Raw genomic sequence first — 21521 nt, forward strand, 5'->3', positions numbered from 1 at the left:
ACACATCATCAAGAACTTAATAGTTTTTCTCCCTTTATATTTTCCATACTACATGGGTTATTTTTAGCTGAAGACTAGAATTCTTTCTTTTCAGGAAATAAAAATTCCTTTCTTCTTAACCTGTATGTAAGATGGAAAGCATCACAGTAAGTATGAGGAACCAGGGCACTAGCCTGCAGAGAAGTGAACATGGACCACACCCGTTGTAACACTGATCACCTGCTGATTCCTGAGGGTGAGCTCTCTGTCCTTGAGGTGTTTGGGGTAGAACAAGTCATCTCTAGGGGCTTCGCTGATCCTTAAGTCAGTTTGTTGCTTCATCCTTTCCTCCCAAAACAGTGAAGTTTTGTTTTGTGCTTTTACATTAAAAAAAAAAATCATTGGTTTTCCTGTCAGGTTACGAGCTTTTATAGGACAGGCCTTTCTCATCTTTGCAGCCCTGGCTCCAAACAACACTATGTTACGCTGGTGTGCATTTACCCAAAAGCAAACCCTGAGACAAAGGTTTGAATACAAGTCATTAGTGTGGGAGGTGATTCCAGGAAGCCTGAGCAGGGAAGTGAAAAGGTGTGGGAAGGTAGCCAGTGCAGGGTGTATTTTCCAGCCACTGCTGGTAGTGGCTGCTACTCAGTCCTGCTAGTGGACTTGGCAAGGGCAAGGAGGCTGGGATATTTATCCTCCAACTCCCATCTGTGCTGGCTCAGCTGCTTCCATGGCGCTCAGGCCATGAGCTGCAGGTGTTTGCAGTGACGCTGCTCTCAGGGTGTCATTGCGGTGAGTGCAGGGACGTGTGGATGGCCTGTGTCCACATCTGCTCCATACTTTTTATCTGCTTCTTAATCCAAGCATTTCTCTCCCACTGGAGCAACTAGGTGGCAGAAGTCATTTAGTAGTTACACAGGAACCTGAGAAGGAAAAGGATTTGAGTGCTTGCTACCACACTGGAAATTAGGTAAACACCGAGGAAGGCATCTGTGAGAGAAACAGAGTAATGTGAACAGAGTTCTCCAGACTGACCCTCTTAATACTCTAGGCCAGTACTTTTCAAGCTGTGGTTTGCAATCATCATTTAAGAGAAATGAAATAGAATAAATGTCATAGTACATCATGTGGTAAGAATAAATATTGTTTTCACAAAATTTTTATTTCAGTGTGGGTTTTGTTTGTTTTCGGTTGTGCCTGTGGCTTGCAGTATCTTAGTTCCCTGACCAGGGATAGAACCCGGGCCCCCAGCAGTGAAAGCACCAGGTCCTAACCACTGGACTGCCAGGGAATTCCCTATTTCAGTTATAAAAGTGCTTGTACAAGGTGACAAAATAAACTATAGTTTTTCTGAGGGCTGAGATAAAAAATATGAGGCTCTTGGCTGAAGCAACATGCTTTTAGCCTTCTAATCATTATATTGTTTGAAAGGGATTTTCTTCATACCAGTGACTTTCAAACTTTATTGACTGCAACTCACAATAAAGAATACATTTTACATTATGACTTAGTATACCCATAAATACCGGTATGTTAAAAAGTGAAATAAAAATTTGGTGAGGGCTTCCCTGGTGGCGCAGTGGTTGAGAGTCTGCCTGCCGATGCAGGGGACACGGGTTCGTGCCCCAGTCTGGGAGGATCCCACATGCCACGGAGCGGCTGGGCCCGTGAGCCATGGCCACTGAGCCTGCGCGTCCGGAGCCCGTGCTCTGCAACGGGAGAGGCCACAGCAGTGAGAGGCCTGCGTACCGCAAAAAAAAAAAAAAAAAAAATTTGGTGAAATTTACCTTTACTGTGTATGGTGAACTCTTCTATTTTATTTCCATTATTATGTAATTATTATGTGTAGTATGTGTCATTTAAAAAAATGTTATGACCCATTGAATTAATTTCACAATCTGTTACAACCTGAATTTGACAAATACTGCTCTAGACTACTTACAGAAGTAGCCTTTTGCAGGCTTGTCTTTGTGTTACCAGGCTTGTATCTGGTATTATTAAACAGTGTCTCTTGGCATTTATTGGAAGTGTTACTGTAAATTAAGTACTAGATTAAGTACTAGATAGAAATAAAGGCAGAGTTTCTTCTGCCTTAGGTTTCTAGCGTAGTTAGTTTCAACTAGCATAATTTTTACTTCTGGCTTCCTTGGGTGTTTCTTAAAATAATCCCTATTAATGCTTAGAGATTCTACTTGGAAATAATGTGTTTCAGAAAACACTGTTACCACAGTTATGAAGATAACCAGAGGAGGGAGAAGTAGTAGCTTGGCAGGGTCATCTTGTTTAAGTCACTAAGTCACTCATGGAAATCTCACTATATTCTGTATTCATGCCTTCTTTTCTTAGAAAGAGCTAATAGCCTTTAGAAGATAAGAAATCTGCTATGATGATGTCTGTATTAGGGGAACCCAGCAGGAAACAGATGGCATCCTCAAATTAGGATACCTTGAGGAGAGTTTAATAACTCACAAAGTAATGAAAAACCACAGGGAGAGGGACAGTATGGTATCTCTGGGCCTAGTAATAATGAGGCTCTATCACCAACCCTAGACCTGAAGGGGCAAGACAGGGAGCAGTTTATGGCAGTGAAGATAGGGAGGGTCTCCTGTCAGGAGCTGAGAACTTCACTTGAGTGATGGACCATCTGGGGGGAAGCCAGGGGAATAAATATCCAAATATTCCATTCCTCCCTCCATCCCATCTCTTGCTAGGGCACTCCATTGGCCACTGAGGCTTATGAAAGAAAAAATTATCCTGGTACTTGTTAAAATGGTAAGGAAGACTTATTCAGGATTATTGCAGTAGTTGTTAATGACTATCACAATAGGGGGGAAGATCAGACTTAACTTTGAATACAGCAAAGACAGCTGGGGAGTTATAGCCAGGGAACAGAATTGGGGGTGGGAGGATGATCAGTGGATGGAACAGTGCTGAGGGGAGACATGAGAAGTAGGGAGATCCTTTTTTTTTTTTTTTTTTTTTTTTTTTTGCGGTACGCGGGCCTCTCACCGTCACCGCCTCTCCCGCTGCGGAGCACAGGCTCCGGACGCGCAGGCTCAGCGGCCATGGCTCATGGGCCCAGCCACTCCACGGCATGTGGTATCTTCCCGGACCGGGGCACGAGCCCGTGTCCCCTGCATTGGCAGGCGGACTCTCAACCACTGCGCCACCAGGGAAGCCCAGAGATTCTTGCTGAACTGACCTAACAGGGTTCTTACTGAAGGCAGGCCAAGGACTTATACATCAGAGGTGGCAAATGAAGAACTTGATCATATGTCGAGAGTGATCAGACATGAGTGGGCAGTTTTGTTTAAACTGATTTAGCAGGATTCTTGCTGAAACTGAGCTTTGCAGGCCCATCAAGGATGGGGCCAAGATTGAGGCTTAGGCGAGAAGAGGTCTCAAAGGAGCCTGACTAAGGTTGGATAAAGAAGAGAGTCTTTTGTCCGTACAGGACAGCATCTGGGGCAGAGGGCAGCGTGGAGAAGGACGTAGAGGGAATCTAGAGGGGTCAGCCAATGACATATCTTTTAGTAGATTAATGAACTACTAACTCCTTTATAAAGGGGTAAAGTGAAATTTGAGCAAAATCAGTTTCTTTGAAAGCTATAATGGAACATAACAGATTACAAGGATATGTCTGCCTCAGTAAAAAAGTCCTCACAGTTTGTACATGCGAACGGGGACACATTTAGTTATGATACATGTACCTTGAATTTCTGAATAAATCCAGAAGATGACCTTCAAGGTTGGCATGATCATTTTTCTTAGATTCATCTCAAAAAGCTTCCACAGTTGTAGTTGTGCTTGGGAAAAGACAGGCTCAAGAGGAATTCATTTGATCTGGGGTGTCTAAGTGTACACATTTTATCAGTGCAGACATTACTGTGTGCTGCAGGCTGCACACGCATGTTATGCAAAGTTTTCAGGGGAAGAATCTACAGGAAATATCTAATTTATTAAAAGAAAATTATTTTAATGCAGTAAAGTATTTTTTCCACAGACTTTTTTCATCTTCATTTTTGGAGTTGCTTCAGTTTATAGAAATTGCCCAGCAGAAACACTTTGTTTATTTTTCTTCTCTCTAAACAGATGTAAGCAATACAGGAAAACCAGAGCAGGAGAGTAAAACATCCTGTCCCACGTCCTTTGCTAGCAAATAAGAATCACAGGAGCAAATGTTTGTAACTGACAATGCATTTCCGCCACATTATTAAAATAGCACACTGCTTTGGCTATAAAAAGCCAAAGTTTATGCTTTGGGGATGGAGTAAACAAAACACCCAATTTCATTAGAGGCCAGAGTCAGAAATGGCAAGAAACCCTACGATTGGTAGAAAAAATCACCGTGCTCAGCATAATGTGTCTGAATTCCTGTAGTTCTGTTAGTCTAAGCTCTCGATCCACTTCTCACACTCCACTCCCCTCCAGCCCTTGCTACCAATACTGTGGGCCACTTGAATCCAGCTTCTACCAGTGTTTGTGGGTGTCTGACTGGTACATTTACTGCTTGCCTTCAACCCAACATTTATTACTTACTTTATTGCAACAGTGGGTGGCCGTTAGTTCCATTCAAGTTTATAATCCTACCTATAAGCGTTAACTTGTTTAATGAAGGGCTTACTGTTTAGTTGCCTCCTTATAGATTGAGAGTGACCTAAAGCAATAAAACCTAAGGGTGAAAAACATCATTTTCCCATGTAATTTTGTCTTGTCTTCTCGGTCTATTGACAAAAAAAAAAAAAAGAGGCTTTATTGTTGAGTCTCAGACAACATCTTGGGTGGTGTCAGTTTAGCAATGTTTGCCCCAAAGATAGAAGAGGTAGAATTCCTCACAGTGTCACCTGAAGGTAGAAGACCTGTTGGTACTCAGTGTATTTGAGCAGTCAGTCCCCAGGACCTTTAATTTGTACAGCAGAGTCTTGCTGTCTGAGCAGTTGATCTGATGTCTTCCAAGCTCCTCGGACATGAGTTAATATGACTTTGTTGGCTTTTAAGTTTCAATATATAGTCTTTTTTATACAGAGATCATTGAGTATTTCACTTACAGTAACAAAAACCAGGGCTTCCCTGGTGGCGCAGTGGTTAAGAATCCACCTGCTAATGCAGGGGACACGGGTTCGAGCCCTGGGCTGGGAAGATCCCACAGGCCGCAGAGCAGCTAAGCCCGTGAGCCATAACTACTGAAGCCCGCATGCCTAGAGCCCGTGCTCCGCAACAAGAGGAGCCACCGCAATGAGAAGCCTGCGCCCAGCAACAAAGAGTAGCCCCCGCTCGCTGCAACTAGAGAAAGCCCGCACACAGCAATGAAGACCCAAGGCAGCCAAAACTAAATAAATAAATTCATTAAAAAAATAAATAAATAAAAACACTGACGAACATTGCATACACAGCAGCCCTTTAAAAAAAAAAAAAGTAACAAAAACCAGACATAGCCACAGTACTGGGTGGAAATGTTTCTAATTTTTTTTTTTTTTTTTTGGGGTTCGCGGGCCTCTCACTGTTGTGGCCTCTCCCGTTGCGGAGCACAGGCTCCGGACGCGCAGGCTCAGCGGCCATGGCTCACGGGCCCAGCTGCTCCGCGGCATGTGGGATCTTCCGGGACCGGGGCACAAACCCGTGTCCCCTGCATCGGCAGGTGGACTCTCAACCACTACGCCACCAGGGAAGCCCCTCATTCACATCTTGATTTGAAGAGATTGTTCCAGGCCGAGCTAGAAAGTGAAAGAATTATGAATGGAGAGATTAGTGATTATTCCCCGCCCCCCGCCCCCCCGCTTTTTTTTGGAGACTCTTTGACATTTGGATCAAGCAATGTAAGCGTCTAAATGAGATCCCAAACATAGAAAAGTTTTCAAAGTAAGAACATTTTTCATTTGCAGTCACCAGGATGGGATTGAATACCTACAGCAAATACTATGAATTTAGGAATTGTCCCTTTTGGTTTTCAGTGTTGCCCAGAGTTGAACAAATTCTAGTCTTCTTAGAAAATCCTATGAGGAGTTGAACTTTATTACACAGAGCAGCCTTCTTTTTTCCTTTGCTCTTACCCTTGAGTTAAAGTGCCACCAAGTTTCAACAATCTATGAGTTTAAGAGCCAGGTGCCTGTATGTGTTATAAAAATTTTAAACTTTTATTTTGCTATATTCCTATACCCTTGGTTGTGCCAACTTTTTCTTGGTGTGAAATAGGTGTCAGGAAAGTGCTTTGGGTGCTTCTTGGTAGTGTAGGGAAGAATGGAAAGAATAGGTAGCTGAAGCGATGACTTTGATAAAGTTTACTCAGTACGATAATAGGAAATTGATTTGGAAATTAGGATATGGAGACATTCATTTAAGGAGAGGATTGTGATGCTCTAGGAATGAAGTGGAAATATTTTGGTTATAACACGAATTTATTGATTTGCTTTGAGTGCTTTAGCTTGTTTTAGTGTACACTAGAGGGCAGAGTCCCCCTGAAAAGAGAGCTTGTCTTTTGCAAGATCCCAGGAACATGAAGCATCCCTAAGATTTGGTATATAAGTGCTATACATTTTTCTCTAATTAGATTATTCTCTTGGTATGAGATTTCTATGTGTTATACAATTTATACATCTTTCTTTTATTAGAATTTGTTTTGTTTTAAACTTTACCATTGTGCTTAGAAAGTGGAAGATGATTTTTCCTCTCTCATTTTTTTCCTTGAGATCTAAAAGCTTTTACTGTTGTTGTTTGAATTACAAATAAGAAAGTAAAAACTGACCTGTAGTCCTACTACTTAAATTTTTTTCAGAAAGAAGGAAGTGAAATTTCCTTGCTACCTGCCTGTTCTTTCATTCCCAGCCCCAGAGGCTAATAATTTTAGCTGGTTATCAGTTATGTTCCAGTCCTTCCCTTACTATGCTAGTATATTGTAATCATATAACATTAAAACAAAAATGGACTCACTCTTCTCCATTAATCTGCAACTTCTATTTTTGCTTAAACAGTCTATCTTGGGCATCTTTCCAGGTCCAATATAAACATCTACATTTTTTTATGCCTGCATGATATTCTGTTGTGTGAATCTTCTATAATTTGAATAACCATTCCCTTATTGGTGAACATTTAGTTTTCCAGATTTTACAGTTATGAATAGTTCCATAATAATCCTTGCACATATATTTTTTTATGTTCTCATGCTGTTATTTCTGGAGGACAGATTCTTAGAAGTGGGATTGCTGGCTCCTCAAATGTGTGCACCTTAAATCATAATAAATGCTGCCAAATAGACAGGAACAATTTGAAATCTCTCCAATGTTACATGAGAGGGAGGGCCCATTTCCACACACCATTACTAGTATTCAGGGTTTCTCCACAATCATTATGTTAACTGAGTCTTCATAACCTGCTGGTTTGCATTGTGGCTTTAAAATTTCCCCTCCTTTGAAAACCTTTACCAAAAACAGATTCTTTTTTCAAGAATTAATCTAGTGCTACATTTTTGTGCATTTGTCAAATGTTAAAGAATTAATTAAGGTTTGGGTATCACCTATAGGTGGTCTCCATATTGTATCAAATCATGAAAGTTAATTAATTCTCAGTCATTTAAAAGTTCAGGTAAAAATCTGAGTTTTATACACTGAGAGCAATCGTGAGCCAATTTAGGGACTGTATATTATAGATTCTTTAAAATGCTGTGTGTTATTTCTCTCTTTATGTCCATAGTGTTGGAAGTTACTATCCCCCAATTTTTTTATTTTTTAAACATCTTTATTGGAGTATAACTGCTTTACAATGGTGTGTTAGTTTCTGCCTTATAACAAAGTGAATCAGCTATACATATACATATATCCCCATGTCCGAAATGTTTTAATGTCAGTAAAGAATGTCATTTGTCCTAAGTATAGCAGTCAGTGATTCTTATATTCTGATCAGTTTTTTTTTTAACATCTTTATTGGAGTATAATTGCTTTACAATGGTGTGTTAGTTTCTCCTTTATAACAAAGTGAATCAGTTATACATATGTTCCCATATCTCTTCCCTCTTACGTCTCCCTCCCTCCCACCCACCCTATCCCACCCCTCTAGGTGGTCACAAAGCACCGAGCTGATCTCCCTGTGCTATGTGGCTACTTCCCACTATCTATCTATTTTATGTTTGGTATGTATGTATGTCCATGCCACTCTCTCACTTTGTCACAGCTTACCCTTCCCCCTCCCCATATCCTCAAGTCCATGCTCTAGTAGGTCTGTGTCTTTATTCCCGCCTTACCCCTAGGTTCTTCATGACTTTTTTTTTCCCTTAGATTCCATATATATGTGTTAGCATACGGTATTTGTTTTTCTCTTTCTGACTTGCTTCACTCTGTATGACAGACTCTAGGTCCATCCACCTCACTACAAATAACTCAATTTTGTTTCTTTTTATGGCTGAGTAATATTCCATTGTATATATATGCCACATCTTCTTTATCCATTCATCTGTCGATGGACACTTAGGTTGCTTCCATGTCCTGGCTATTGTAAATAGAGCTGCAATGAACATTTTGGTACGTGACTCTTTTTGAATTCTGGTTTTCTCAGGGTATATGCCCAGTAGTGGGATTGCTGGGTTGTATGGTAGTTCTATTTGTAGTTTTTTAAGGAACCTCCATACTGTTCTCCATAGTGGCTGTATCAATTTACATTCCCACCAACAGTGCAGGAGGGTTCCCTTTTCGCCACACCCTCTCCAGCATTTACTGTTTCTAGATTTTTTGATGATGGCCATTCTGACTGGTGTGAGATGATATGTCATTGTAGTTTTGATTTGCATTTCTCTAATGATTAATGATGTTGAGCATTCTTTCATGTGTTTGTTGGCAATCTGTATATCTTCTTTGGAGAAATGTCTACTTAGGTCTTCTGCCCATTTTTGGATTGGGTTGTTTGTTTTTTTGTTATTGAGCTGCATGAGCTGCTTGTAAATTTTGGAGATTAATCCTTTGTCAGTTGCTTCATTTGCAAATATTTTCTCCCATTCTGAGGGTTGTCTTTTGTTGGTCTTGTTTATGGTTTCCTTTGCTGTGCAAAAGCTTTTAAGTTTCATTAGGTCCCATTTGTTTGTTTTTGTTTTTATTTCCATTTCTCTAGGAGGTGGGTCCAAAAGGATCTTGCTGTGATTTATGTCATAAAGTGTTCTGCCTATGTTTTCCTCTAAGAGTTTGATAGTGTCTGGCCTTACATTTAGGTCTTTAATCCATTTTGAGTTTATTTTTACGTATGGTGTTAGGGAGTGTTCTAATTTCATTCTTTTCCATGTACCTGTCCAATTTTCCCAGCACCACTTATTGAAGAGACTGTCTTTTCTCCACTGTATATTCTTGCCTCCTTTATCAAAGATAATGTGACCATATGTGTGTGGGTTTATCTCTGGGCTTTCTATCCTGTTCCATTGATCTATATTTCTGTTTTTATGTCAGTACCATACTGTCTTGATTACTGTAGCTTTGTAGTATAGTCTGAAGTCAGGGAGCCTTATTCCTCCAGCTCCGTTTTTCTTTCTCAAGATTGCTTTGGCTATTCGGGGTCTTTTGTGTTTCCATACAAATTGTGAATTTTTTTGTTCTAGTTCTGTGAAAAATGCCAGTGGTAGTTTGATAGGGATTGCATTGAATCTGTAGATTGCTTTGGGTAGCAGAGTCATTTTCACAATGTTGATTCTTCCAATCAAGAACATGGTATATCTCTCCATCTATTTGTATCATCTTTAATTTCTTTCATCAGTGTCTTATAATTTTCTGCATACAGGTCTTTTGTCTCCTTAGGTAGGTTTATTCCTAGATATTTTATTCTTTTTGTTGCAATGGTAAGTGGGAGTGTTTTCTTAATTTCACTTTCAGATTTTTCATCATTAGTGTATAAGAATGCCAGAGATTTCTGTGCATTAATTTTGTATCCTGCTACTTTACCAAATTCATTGATTAGCTCTAGTAGTTTTCTGGTAGCATGTTTAGGATTCTCTGTGTATAGTATCATGTCATCTGCAAACAGTGACAGCTTTACTTCTTCTTTTCTGATTTGGATTCCTTTTATTTCTTTTTCTTCTCTGATTGCTGTGGCTAAAACTTCCAAAACTATGTTGAATAAGAGTGGTGAGAGTAGGCAACCTTGTCTTGTTCCTGATCTTAGTGGAAATGGTTTCAGTTTTTCACCATTGAGGACGATGTTGGCTGTGGGTTTGTCATATGTGGCCTTTATTATGTTGAGGAAAGTTCCCTCTGTGCCAACTTTCTGCAGGGTTTTTATCATAAATGGATGTTGAATTTTGTTGAAAGCTTTCTCTGCATCTATTGAGATGATCATATGGTTTTTCTCCTTCAATTTGTTAATATGGTGTATCACATAGATTGGTTTGCATATATTGAAGAATCCTTGCATTCCGGAATAAACCCCACTTGATCATGGTGTATGACCCTTTTAATGTGCTGTTGGATTCTGTTTGCTAGTATTTTGTTGAGGATTTTTGCATCTATGTTCATCAGTGATATTGGCCTGTAGTTTTCTTTCTTTGTGATATGTTTGTCTGGTTTTGGTATCAGGGTGATGGTGGCCTCGTAGAATGAGTTTGGGAGTGTTCCTCCCTCTGCTATATTTTGGAAGAGTTTGAGAAGGATAGGTGTTAGCTCTTCTCTAAATGTTTGACAGAATTTGCCTGTGAAGCCATCTGGTCCTGGGCTTTTGTTTGTTGGAAGATGTTTAATCACAGTTTCAATTTCAGTGCTTGTGATTGGTGTGTTCATATTTTCTATTTCTTCCTCGTCTGATGACGTTTTGATACAGGCATCTTGCTGCTGTTTGGTGGAAGGTTATGATTATATAGAAAGATACATATTTGATAAACAATTTAATTTGGATTGGGGGATTTTTCTTACGGGAGAGGCTGAGAAGCTGTGTTCTGATTATTTTGGTCAGGGATTGAAAATCAGGCTGATAGGAGGTGCAGCACTTACTATATTAAGTTACTAGCTCTGGATTCTTGCCAAAACCCTGTTATCCAAGGGAACCTATGATAAATTTCAGCTGAAATAATTTAAAATTTATAACCTAGGCTAATATTTCTGTATCATTAAGAAAATGGAAGACTCTGAACAATCATTAATCTTTAGATCTAGTAATTCTGGATGCTTATGACCGTAAAAAATGTCACAACCTTTTGAACGTTAGACTTTACTTGAATTTGAAATATTTACAATTAGTAGCTGCTTATTTGAGTATGAGCAGGAAAAACCCACACTTTGCATTGGCTTTTGCTTTAAACCGGGATCATTTAGCCCCAGCTGCGTGCAGAATGGTGAACTGTAGGGGGCAGGAACCAAAAGAGAAGAGTGTGACATAACTTATTTGGACCAGAAGTGAGAATTAGAAAGATCTAAGGGATCCCATGTACAAAACATTCTTGATCTTGGGCTCTTGTCTAGTGTAACTAGTTTCAAAGAAAAGATTTGAGGAAGTTCCCTTTAGAGCACAGTAACCACAAGCATCATGTCTGCTTCCCAGCCATGTTTCTGTATGTGCTGTGGGTTAACTAAATCCAAGTTTTTGATAGCATTTCAGAAAGTCATTCTGATGTAGCTTACATTGGACCTGTTTGGACCTCAATTTCTCAGTCTTGTTGTGATGAAGCCAACTTTCCTATTGGACTAACTTGGTGGATTAGCTATGTGTTTTATAGTATCATACAAGAATGAGCCAGGCAGAATTTCAGCATGAAGCCTTAGATTATGAAGTATCTGTCTTTATAAAATTGGAGTTATATATTTTTAAAACTCCTTTGAAATAGGACTTTGGTTAGCACCATAATGAAAGCAAAGGATCTGTGCTTCCCAGGTATAGTAGGGAAAGTTCATGATAAAGGCTTGTATTTTCCTTACATTTTATCAATCCTTGGGGAAATTGATTAGCAATGGAAAATGGCACACAACTTCTTTCTCCCAGTACGGTATGTCATCTAATTATGATACACTATCTCAGGACACCCCTTCCTGATAAGACTCTAAGCTTATCCACTGCCCCCTTTTCTGCATTTGTGTAGACTTTTCTCAAGATTCACAGGCCTCTTCTCTTTATGCATTTAAATAATGTCATTCATCTACTCCAACAGCTTTAACCATCTCTTCTATGTTGGTGGTTCTCTGTCCTTTCAGAACTGCCTTTCTCCTGAGCTCCAGACCCTCACTGCATATTTCTCACTGCTTGCTAAAAGTTTATTCTGAATCCCCTTGACACCACAGTGGTCCAACATTTAATTCATTTTCTCTAACTTGTTCCATTTTACAGTGCTGGAGAAACAGTCTGTGTAGTTAAGTAGCTTGTCAGAGAGAGTACCTAAACTAAAGCTTCTTTCTATTCCAGTGTTCTTATCTGCTGGGTCACACTGCCTGTCTGTCTCTGGAGAAAAAATATACCACCACTATTTCCTGACTCAGTCAGTCCCAACCTCAGTGCTGTCTTCTTCCCTTTCTTTTTCCTGCCCACTGCCCACCCCCCACCCCCCTGCCCACTGCCCAATCCTTGAAGTCCTTTTAATTCCACCTTCAAAATGTCTATAAATATTCATTTATATTCTTTCCCTCCCTCCCCTCCCCCTCTTCTCTCTATATTTCATGTTCATTCCCATTGCCTTTTTTCTGGGTCTTTCTGCAGATTCTCTCTGTGGTAATTGGAATATTTTCTAAAGTCTTTTGAAAAGCTTGGACTATTAGAATTGTTTCCTAAGTTTACTTAAAGGCAACAGTCCTTCCTACATGCACCCGGAGTGCCGCTGCTGGGATAAGAGATTTTTGGCAGAAATTCAGTTTAGATCCTATCACTTGCTCAAAAATTTGATCCTTGTTACCTACTGTTAAGTTCCAATTCTTTAGCCTAATATTAGTGAACAACATACTACTTTAGTTCCAGCCAACCACACTTTTTTCTGTCACTCTGTTTGGCAGCCAGAAAGAAGTTCTTCCCTTTGCCCCATATTTTCCTCCCTCAGCTTATTCAGACTCCCCACTCCCACCCCCAGGTGCCCTCAGCTCTCTCCATCTATGGGAATCCTGCCCATTTTTCAAGCCCAGCTCTGCCCTCCCACACTCTTTCCTGATACAGGTCCTCTCTCTCTACTGCTGTTCCACTGATGGCCCTTTAAATATTGGACCATGAAGTATAGTTATTTTATTCTTTCTTATTCAGCCTTAAGAAGAATAAAGCTCTTTTAAGATCTTTTCTTTGACTTTGGATTTCTGCAGTTTCAATACAATGTAGATGGTATGGATTTAGTTTTGTTTCTTAAATCAGAGGCTTCATGCCTTTTGAAAGTTCTGAAAATTTCTCAGGCATTATCTCTTTGAATATTGTCTGTTTGCATTTTATTATCTCCTTTTAGAACTCCTATATGTCAGATCTTTTCATTTTGTCCTCAGTGTCACTTCACTTTTCTTTGGTATTTTTCATCTCACTATTTCTCTGAGTTGCCTTCTGGCTGTTTCCTGTGTTCTAGTTCTTTACTTTTTCTTCAGCTGTGTCTAATCTATTTTAACTTGTTCACTGAGTTTCATTTCAGTGACTACGTTTTTTATTTTTAGAATTTTTATTTGATTTGTTTTCCAATCTGCCTGTTCTTTTTTTCATAGATTCTCATTCATATGGTTTTGAAGTTTTCTTTTATATTCATAATCATTTTAAGTATACTTCCTTTATAGTGTCTGTCTGATGCTTCTTTTATCAGAAGTTCTTGGAGTTCTAAAGCTGTTTTTATTTCATTTGTTGTCTCTCTTATAGTGGATTATTTCCTTTTGTGTTTAGTACTCTTTACTCATCTTAGTAAGGTTTTGTCTTGGAGTAATCTCATATGGCCGAGTGAAGCTGTATTTCTCAAAAGTGGAGATGAATTCCCTACTAGATGCCCTGGCTTGGGCTAATATTTATGTTAATTTTTTTTGCTTTGAAGTTTCTAGAACACTCAGCTATTATAATTGAAGTAACTGTGAACCCCAACTCCATGTGATTGCAGGCCCAGGGTTCCAGTTCTCAGGAGATACTTTTTTCCCCCTTTTCCCTATTGTCCAAGCAGAGAGAAGTTTTCTTGTCTGCTCCATGGGCTGTTAGGTGAATTTTTCCTAGTCTGTCCTTTCCCTGAGGATAAAGTAGCTTCTACTTTATTTGAGGTTTTAGTTCTAGTGTTCCACCTTTTATAGGTCCAAGACCAGTCCTGTTATCATGTGGATAACAAAACCCAGGGCAGAAGTTATTGAAACTTCTTCCCCACCCCATTCACCCCCTTGTAGCCACTATATCAACTTACATGCTACCACTGTGGTTTTCAGTTCCTTCTTTGATCCAGGCACCCTGGGGGTTTCCCTTTCTTTCTTGTGGGTTCAGCTATACATTTAAAATAATTTTTGGTATATTTTAATCTAGCATTTCTAGGTCTTTATCTGGAAAATGTTTAGGTTATATTAAACATTCATCTTGCCTGAACTGGAGTGAGTTTTTTAAGGGCAGATACCCTGTATTGCTCTTTTAAAAGTGTTTCCCTGCAGCTAGTATGAAGTTGTTCATTACAAGTGGTGAATTTGAGTAACTCAAAGGAAATATTTCTGATCACTCTGAGCATAGGAAGAAATACCCAATACTCTTTAAAAATACATTTGATGACTTATCTTTCATATCAGATATGAACTGATGCTTCTCCTAAAACCTGTTGATTTTTCACCATTAAAATACTTTGTATCTTAAATATCTGATGCTTTTCTTTTCTCTTTTGAGCTATTTACTACATTGTTCCCATTGTTGGTTTTCCCTGTTCTGTTCAGAAACAAAATATCTGGGAATATTTTTTGATACAATTTCTAAAACATCCATGAATTTTCTTATGTGAAATTCCCTCATATCTATATCAGTCTATTTGTAACTCCCCGTTTCAGCTCCGTCTTTTTTTGGGGGGGGGGCGTGTTGGGTCTTTGTTGCTGCAGGCAGGCTTTCTCTAGTCGTGGCGAGTGGGGGCTACTCTTTGTTGCAGTGCACAGGATTCTCACTGCGGTGGCTTCTCTTGTTGTGGAGCACGGGCTCTAGGTGCACGGGCTTCAGTAGTTGCAGCACGCAGGCTCAGTAGTTGTGGCTCGCGGGCTCTAGAGTGCAGGCTCAGTAGTTGTGGCACACGGGCTTAGTTGCTCCGCGGCATGTGGGATCTTCGTGGACCAGGGCTTGAACCCGTGTCCCCTGCATTGGCAGGCGGATTCTTAACCATTGCACCGCCAGGGAAGACCCTGGACCTTCTTTTTGTCTGTCTGTTCTCACCTCCTCAGAGATCTGCAAGAAATTTCATAAATGCCACCCTTCATGGGAGGCAAGGAGCTGAATATTCAAAACCCTTGATTTCCCAGCACCCTTCAGTCAGGAACCTTGGCTTCATGAATCAGCTATGTGCCCAGCATTTTGAGTCCAGGCCTAGTGAGGCAGAGGCAGGGAACTCCAAAAATCTTCTTGGGCCTACGTAGGGGTGCCAGCTGCAGTATGTGGATGGTGTCCATGACAGCAGCATCCTCATCAGTCTAGGTTTGCAGTGTGATTTGGGGGCATTGTTTCTGACCTCTGAACTTGGTTCTTGAATCCTCCTGGATTTTGATGAGTAACCCCAATACCTTTTTTTTTTTTAATTAAACTTTGTATTTTGAAAGATTGTAGACTCACATGCAGTTGTATAAAATAACACAGTTTTCTTGACTCCTTGACCCAGATTCCCCTTATGGTAACATCTTACAGTATCACAAATAAAGGTTTACAAATATTTGTGTACAAGTTTTTGTGTGAATGTAAGTGTGTGAGTTTGTGTGGGGTTTTTTGCGGGGGGGGGGGGGCTCGTTGCGCATCTTGCAGGGTCTTAGTTCCCCAACCAGGGATTGAACCCGGTCCACAGCAATGAAAGCACTGAGTCCTAACCACTGGACCACCAGGGAATTCCCATAAGTGTGTCATTTTTGTGTGAACAAGTTTTCTATTGCTACTGTAACAAATTACTACAAATGTAGCTGCTTACATAGCACAAGTCTGTTGTCTTACAGTTTTGCAGACTGGAAGTCCAACACTGTGGTCTCACCATGCTAAAATCAAAGCAGGTCTGTGTTCCTAGTGAGTGTAGGACTAAGGTCCTCATTTTCTTGCTTTCAGCTATGGACCTTCCCAGCTTCTAGAGATCATCCACATTCCTTGGTTTATGGCCCCCTACTATTTTCAAAGCCAGCAGCAACTGGTTGATTCCCTCTCAAACTGTGAATGTCTACTCCTTCCTTCACCTCATCTCTAACCCAGCTGAGAAAGGGTCTCCACTTTAAAGGACTCCTTTGGTTAGATTGGGCCCAGATTGATAATCTCCCCTATCTCAAGGTCCATACCCTTAATCACATCTGCAAAGTCCTTTTTGCATGCATGTAAGGTGAGATAACTAATTCACAGATTCCAGGAGGGTAGGAAGTAAATATTTGGGGGGTGGGGTGGGGGGGTGGTAGTCATTATTCTGCTCACCACAATTAAAATTTCATTTCTCAGAGGTAAATGTTCTGAGAGGGGTCAGTTGCTGGGTCATGTGGTAATTGAATGTATAGTGTTTATAAGAAACTGCCAAACTTTTCCAAAGGGGCTGTACCATTTTACATTTCCAGCAGCAGTGTGTAAGGGATTTTAGTTTCTCTGCATCCTTGTCAGCATTCGGCATGGTCATTATTTTTTATTTTAGCCACTCCAGTAGGTGTGTAGTGATACTTCATTATGATTTTAATTTATATTTTTCTAATGGCATGTAAATATATTTCCCTAAGGTGTTAAATACCTTTTCATGTGCTCTTCTGCCATATATATATCGTCTTTGGTGAAATGACTGTTCATGTCTTTTGCCCATTTTCTACCCGGATTGTTTGGACTTTTGAGTTTTAAGAGTTGTCTGTAAATTCTAGATATTTGTCCTTTATCAGATATGTGGTTTGCAAATCCTTTCTTCCAGTGTGTAGCTTGTCTTATCCTTTTAAGAGGATCTTTCACAGGGCATATATTTTTAATTTTGATGAAGTCCAATTTATCAGTTTCTCCTTTTATGAATTTTACTTCCAGTGTCAAGTCTAAGAATTTTTGTATAAGGCATGATTTTTTTTTTTTTTTTTGCGGTACGCGGGCCTCTCACTGTTGTGGCCTTTCCCGTTGCGAAGCATAGGCTCCGGACACACAGGCTCAGCGGCCGTGGCTCACGGGCCCAACCGCCCCGCGGCATTTGGGATCTTCCCGGACTGGGGCACGAACCCGTGTCCACTGCGTCAGCAGGCAGACTCTCAACCACTGCGCCACCAGGGAAGCCCTAAGGCATGATTTTTAATTATTTTATTTTATTTTATTTATTTTTGCCTATGCTGTCCTATTTCTAGCACCATTTGTTGAAAAGGCTGTCTTTGAATTGCTTTTGCCCTTTTGTCAAAAATCAGTTTGGATCATGGTTCTGTTTCTGGGTTCTCTGTTCCATTGACATGTGTCTATCCCACAATCTTGATTACTGACCTATAAAATAAATCTTGAAATCTGGTGGGCTGATTCCTCCCACTTTATTATTTCTTTTCAGAAGTATTTTTTTTAAACAATTTTAGTTCCTTTGCCTTTTCTTATAAATTTTAGAATAATTTTGTCTGTATCTACAAAAACTCTGGGATTTTGATAGGAATTGCATTAAACCTTATTATGGACTGAATTGTGTCCCCCTCCCCCCCCAAATTTATATTTTGAAGCCTTAACCCCCAATGTGACTGTATTTTGGGATAAGGTATTAAGGAGGTAACTAAGGTTAAATGAGGTCATAAGGGTGGGTCCTAATCCAGTAGGACCCGTCTCCTTATAAGAAGAGGAAGAGGGACTCCTTCCCTGGTGGTCCAGTGGTTAAGACTCCGGCTCCCAATGCAGGGGGCCTGGGTTCAATCCCTGGTCAGGGAGCTAGATCCCACATGCTGCAACTAAGATCCTGCGTGCCATGCAACTAGGACCTGGTGCAGTCAAATAAATAAATAAATATTTAAAAAAAAAAAAAAAAAAAGAGGAAGAGACACCAGAAACCTCTCTTTCCAAACATTCACAGAGAAGAGGCCACGTGAAGACACAGCAAGAAGGTACTTGTTTGCCAGCCAGGAAGGGAGGTCTTACCTTGATATTGGATTTGCAGCCTCCAGAACTGTGAGGAAATGCCTTTCTGTTGTTTAAGTCACCTGTCTATGGTATTCTGTTATGGCAGCCCAAGCAGACTAATACAAACCTATACGTCAATCCAAGGGGAATCAATATCTTTACTATACTGAGTCTTCCAATCATTGAACATTGTATGTATCTCCATTTATTTAGATCTTCTTTGTTTTTTCATCAGCATTTTGCAGTTTTTAGCATTTAAGTCCTATACGTGTTTTGTTAGATTTGTACCTAATATTTCATTTTCTTTTGAATGATTATAAATGGTATTGTAGTTTTTTAATCAATCTTTATCTTCAGTAACATTTTTCTGTTCTACAGTCTATGTTGTCTGATAACAGTATAGCCACTCCAGCTCTTTTTAATTGACTTTATTATTTTTAAAAATTTGGCCGTGCCGCACAGCTTGCAGGATCTTAGTTCCCCAACCAGGGATTGAACGTGTGCACTCAGTAGTGCAAGTATGGAGTCTTAATCACTGGACTGCCCCGGGAATTCCCTGGTATTTTTTTTTTTAATATTTATTTATTTTTTTTATATCTGGCCGCATCGGGTCTTAGTTACGGCACACGCGATCTTCCATTGTGGCATGCAGGCTCTTCGTTGAGGCATGTGGGCTGCTCTCTAGTTGTGGCACTCAGGTTCCAGAACGCATGGGCTCTGTAGTTGTGGTGCGCAGGCTCAGTAATTGTGGCGTGCAGGCTTAGGTGCTCCGTGGCATGTGGGATCCTAGTTTCCCTATCAGGGATCGAACCTGTGTCCCCTGCATTAGAAGGTGGATTCTTAACCACTGGACCACCAGGAAAGTCCACTGGTATTATGTTTTTAATTTCAGTGTCCACATGTTCATTGCTAGTATATAGAAATATAATTGATTTTTGTGTGTTTATCTTATATCCTTCAACCTGTCTGAACTCACATATTTCTTCTAGGATTTTTAAAAATAGACTCCTTGGGGTTTTTAGGTAGTTAATCATTATTGCAAATAGGGACAGTTTTATCCTTTATTCTCTCTGTATGCTTTTTCCTTTTCTTGCCTTATTACTCTGGCTCAAACTTATAGCGCTGTGTTGAATAAGAGCAATGAGAGCGGACATCCTTGTTTTGTTCCCAGTCTTAAGGAGAAACATTCAGTCTTTCACTATAAGTTAGCTGTAGGCTTTTTGTAGATGCTTTTAATCAAGTTGAGTAAGTGCCCCTCTGTTTCTGATTTTTTTCAGGGTTTTTATCTTTCACTATAATGTATAAGTTAGCTGTAGGCTTTTTTTTTTTTTAGCTGTAGGCTTTTTGTAGATGCTTTTAATCAAGTTGAGTAAGTGCCCCTCTGTTATTGATTTTTTTCAGGGTTTTTATCATGGGTGGGTGTTAAATTTTGTCAGTTGCTTTTTCTGTATATATTGATATAGTCAAGTGATTTGTTTTCCTTTAGCTTGTTAATATGGATAATGTTGATTTATTTTTTTATTGAGCCTTATTGTCATGCAATTCACATACCATATACTTCACCCATTTAAAGTGTACACATCAGTGGTTTTTAGTAGAGCCACAGAGTTTTGCAAACATCACTGTGACCAATTTGAGACAATTTTCATCTCCCCAGAAAGAAATCCTGTACCCGTTAGCTGTCACTTCCCATTTCCTCTCCCCACCCCCCCATTCCTTCCACTTCCAGCTTAGGCAACCACCAGTCTGTTTCTTTCTCTATGGATTTGCCTATTCTGAACATTTCATGTAAGTGGAATGTATAATACATGGTCTTTTGTTTCTGGCTTTTTCACTTAGCATAATATTTTCAAGTTTCATTCATTTTGTAGCATATTTCAGTATTTCATTTCTTTTTATTGCCACATAATAGTCCATTGTATGGATATCCATTCATCAGTTGATGGACATTCAAGTCAGTTTCCACTTTTTGGCAATTGTGAATAATGCTATAAACGTTTGTGTACAAGTTTTTCTGTGGACGTGTGTTTTCATTTCTCTTGGGTGGGAGTGAGTTGGATCATATGGTAACTGTGTTTAACTATTTGAGGAGCTTCCAGACTGTTTTCCAAAGCAACTACATTGTTTTACATTTCCACAAAGGTTCTGTTTTCTACATCCTCATCAGCACTGTCTTTTTGATCATAGCCATCTTTGGGGGTGTGAAGTGCTGTCTTATTGTAATTTTGATTTGCAATTCCCAGGTGGCTAATAATGTTGATCATCTTCATGTGCTTATTAGCCGTTTGTATATCTTTTTTTGAGAAGAGTCTATTCAAATCTGTTCCCATTTTTTAAAAAATTATTTATTTATTTATTAAATTTATTTATTTTATTTTTGGCTGTGTTGGGTCTTTGTTGCTGTGCACGGGCTTTCTCTAGTTGCAGCGAGTGGGGGCTACTCTTCGTTGTGGTGCGCAGGCTTCTCATGGCGGTGGCCTCTCTTGTTGCGGAGCATGGGCTCTAGGCGTGTGGGCTTCAGTAGTTGTGGCACGTGGGCTGAGTAGTTGTGGCTCACAGGCTCTAGAGCACAGGCTCAGTAGTTGTGGCGCACGGGCTTAGTTGCTCCACGGCATGTGGGATATTCCTGGATGAGGGATTGAACCCGTGTCCCCTGCATTGGCAGGCAGACTCCTAACCACTGCGCCACCAGAGCAGCCCCTAATAAATTTATTTTATTTACATTATTTTGGGCTGCATTGGGTCTTCATTGCTGCATGCAAGCTTTCTCTAGTTGCAGTGAGCAGGGGCTACTCTTTGTTGCGGTGTGCTGGCTTCTCATTGCGGTGGCTTCTCTTCTTGCAGAGCATGGGCTCTGGGTGCACAGGCTTCAATAGTTGTGGCTCGCGGGTTCTAGAGCGCAGGCTCAGTAGTTGTGGCGCATGGGCTTAGTTGCTATGTGGCATGTGGGATCTTCCCGGACCAGGGCTCGAACCTATGTCCCCTGCATTGGCAGGCAGATTCTTAACCACTGTGCCACCAGGGAAGCCACATTCCCCATTTTTAATTGTGTTGTCTTTTTATTATTGAGTTGTAAGAGTTCTTTATATATTCTAAATACAGGCTTCTTATCAGATATATTATGTATAAATATTTTCCCTCATTCTGTGTGTTATCTTTTCACTTTCATGTCCTTTGCAGCATAGTTGTGTTTTTGTTTTTGTTTTTTAATGAAATCCTTAATCTTTGTTATTTTTTTGTCACTTGTGCTTTTGGTGTCTTAGCTAAGAAACTGTTGCCTAACCCAAGATCACAAATATTAATGCTTATGTTTTCTTCCAAAAGTTTTATAGCTTTAGTGTGTACATTTAGGTTTTGCATAATTTTGAGTTAATTTTTGTGTATGATATGATGTAGGA

The 21521-nt window shown here is 40.0% G+C and overlaps 1 protein-coding gene across 1 annotated transcript in view; it reads left to right on the plus strand.

Moving 5' to 3' along the window:
- The window catches only part of CFDP1 (craniofacial development protein 1), a 133294-nt gene that overhangs the window by 29210 nt on the left and 82563 nt on the right, over positions 1-21521 (plus strand). The gene's annotated exons all lie outside the window — the stretch shown is intronic.

This window comes from Hyperoodon ampullatus (genome assembly GCF_949752795.1).
Source record: "Hyperoodon ampullatus genome assembly, chromosome: 18".
Lineage (NCBI taxonomy): Eukaryota > Metazoa > Chordata > Mammalia > Artiodactyla > Ziphiidae > Hyperoodon > Hyperoodon ampullatus.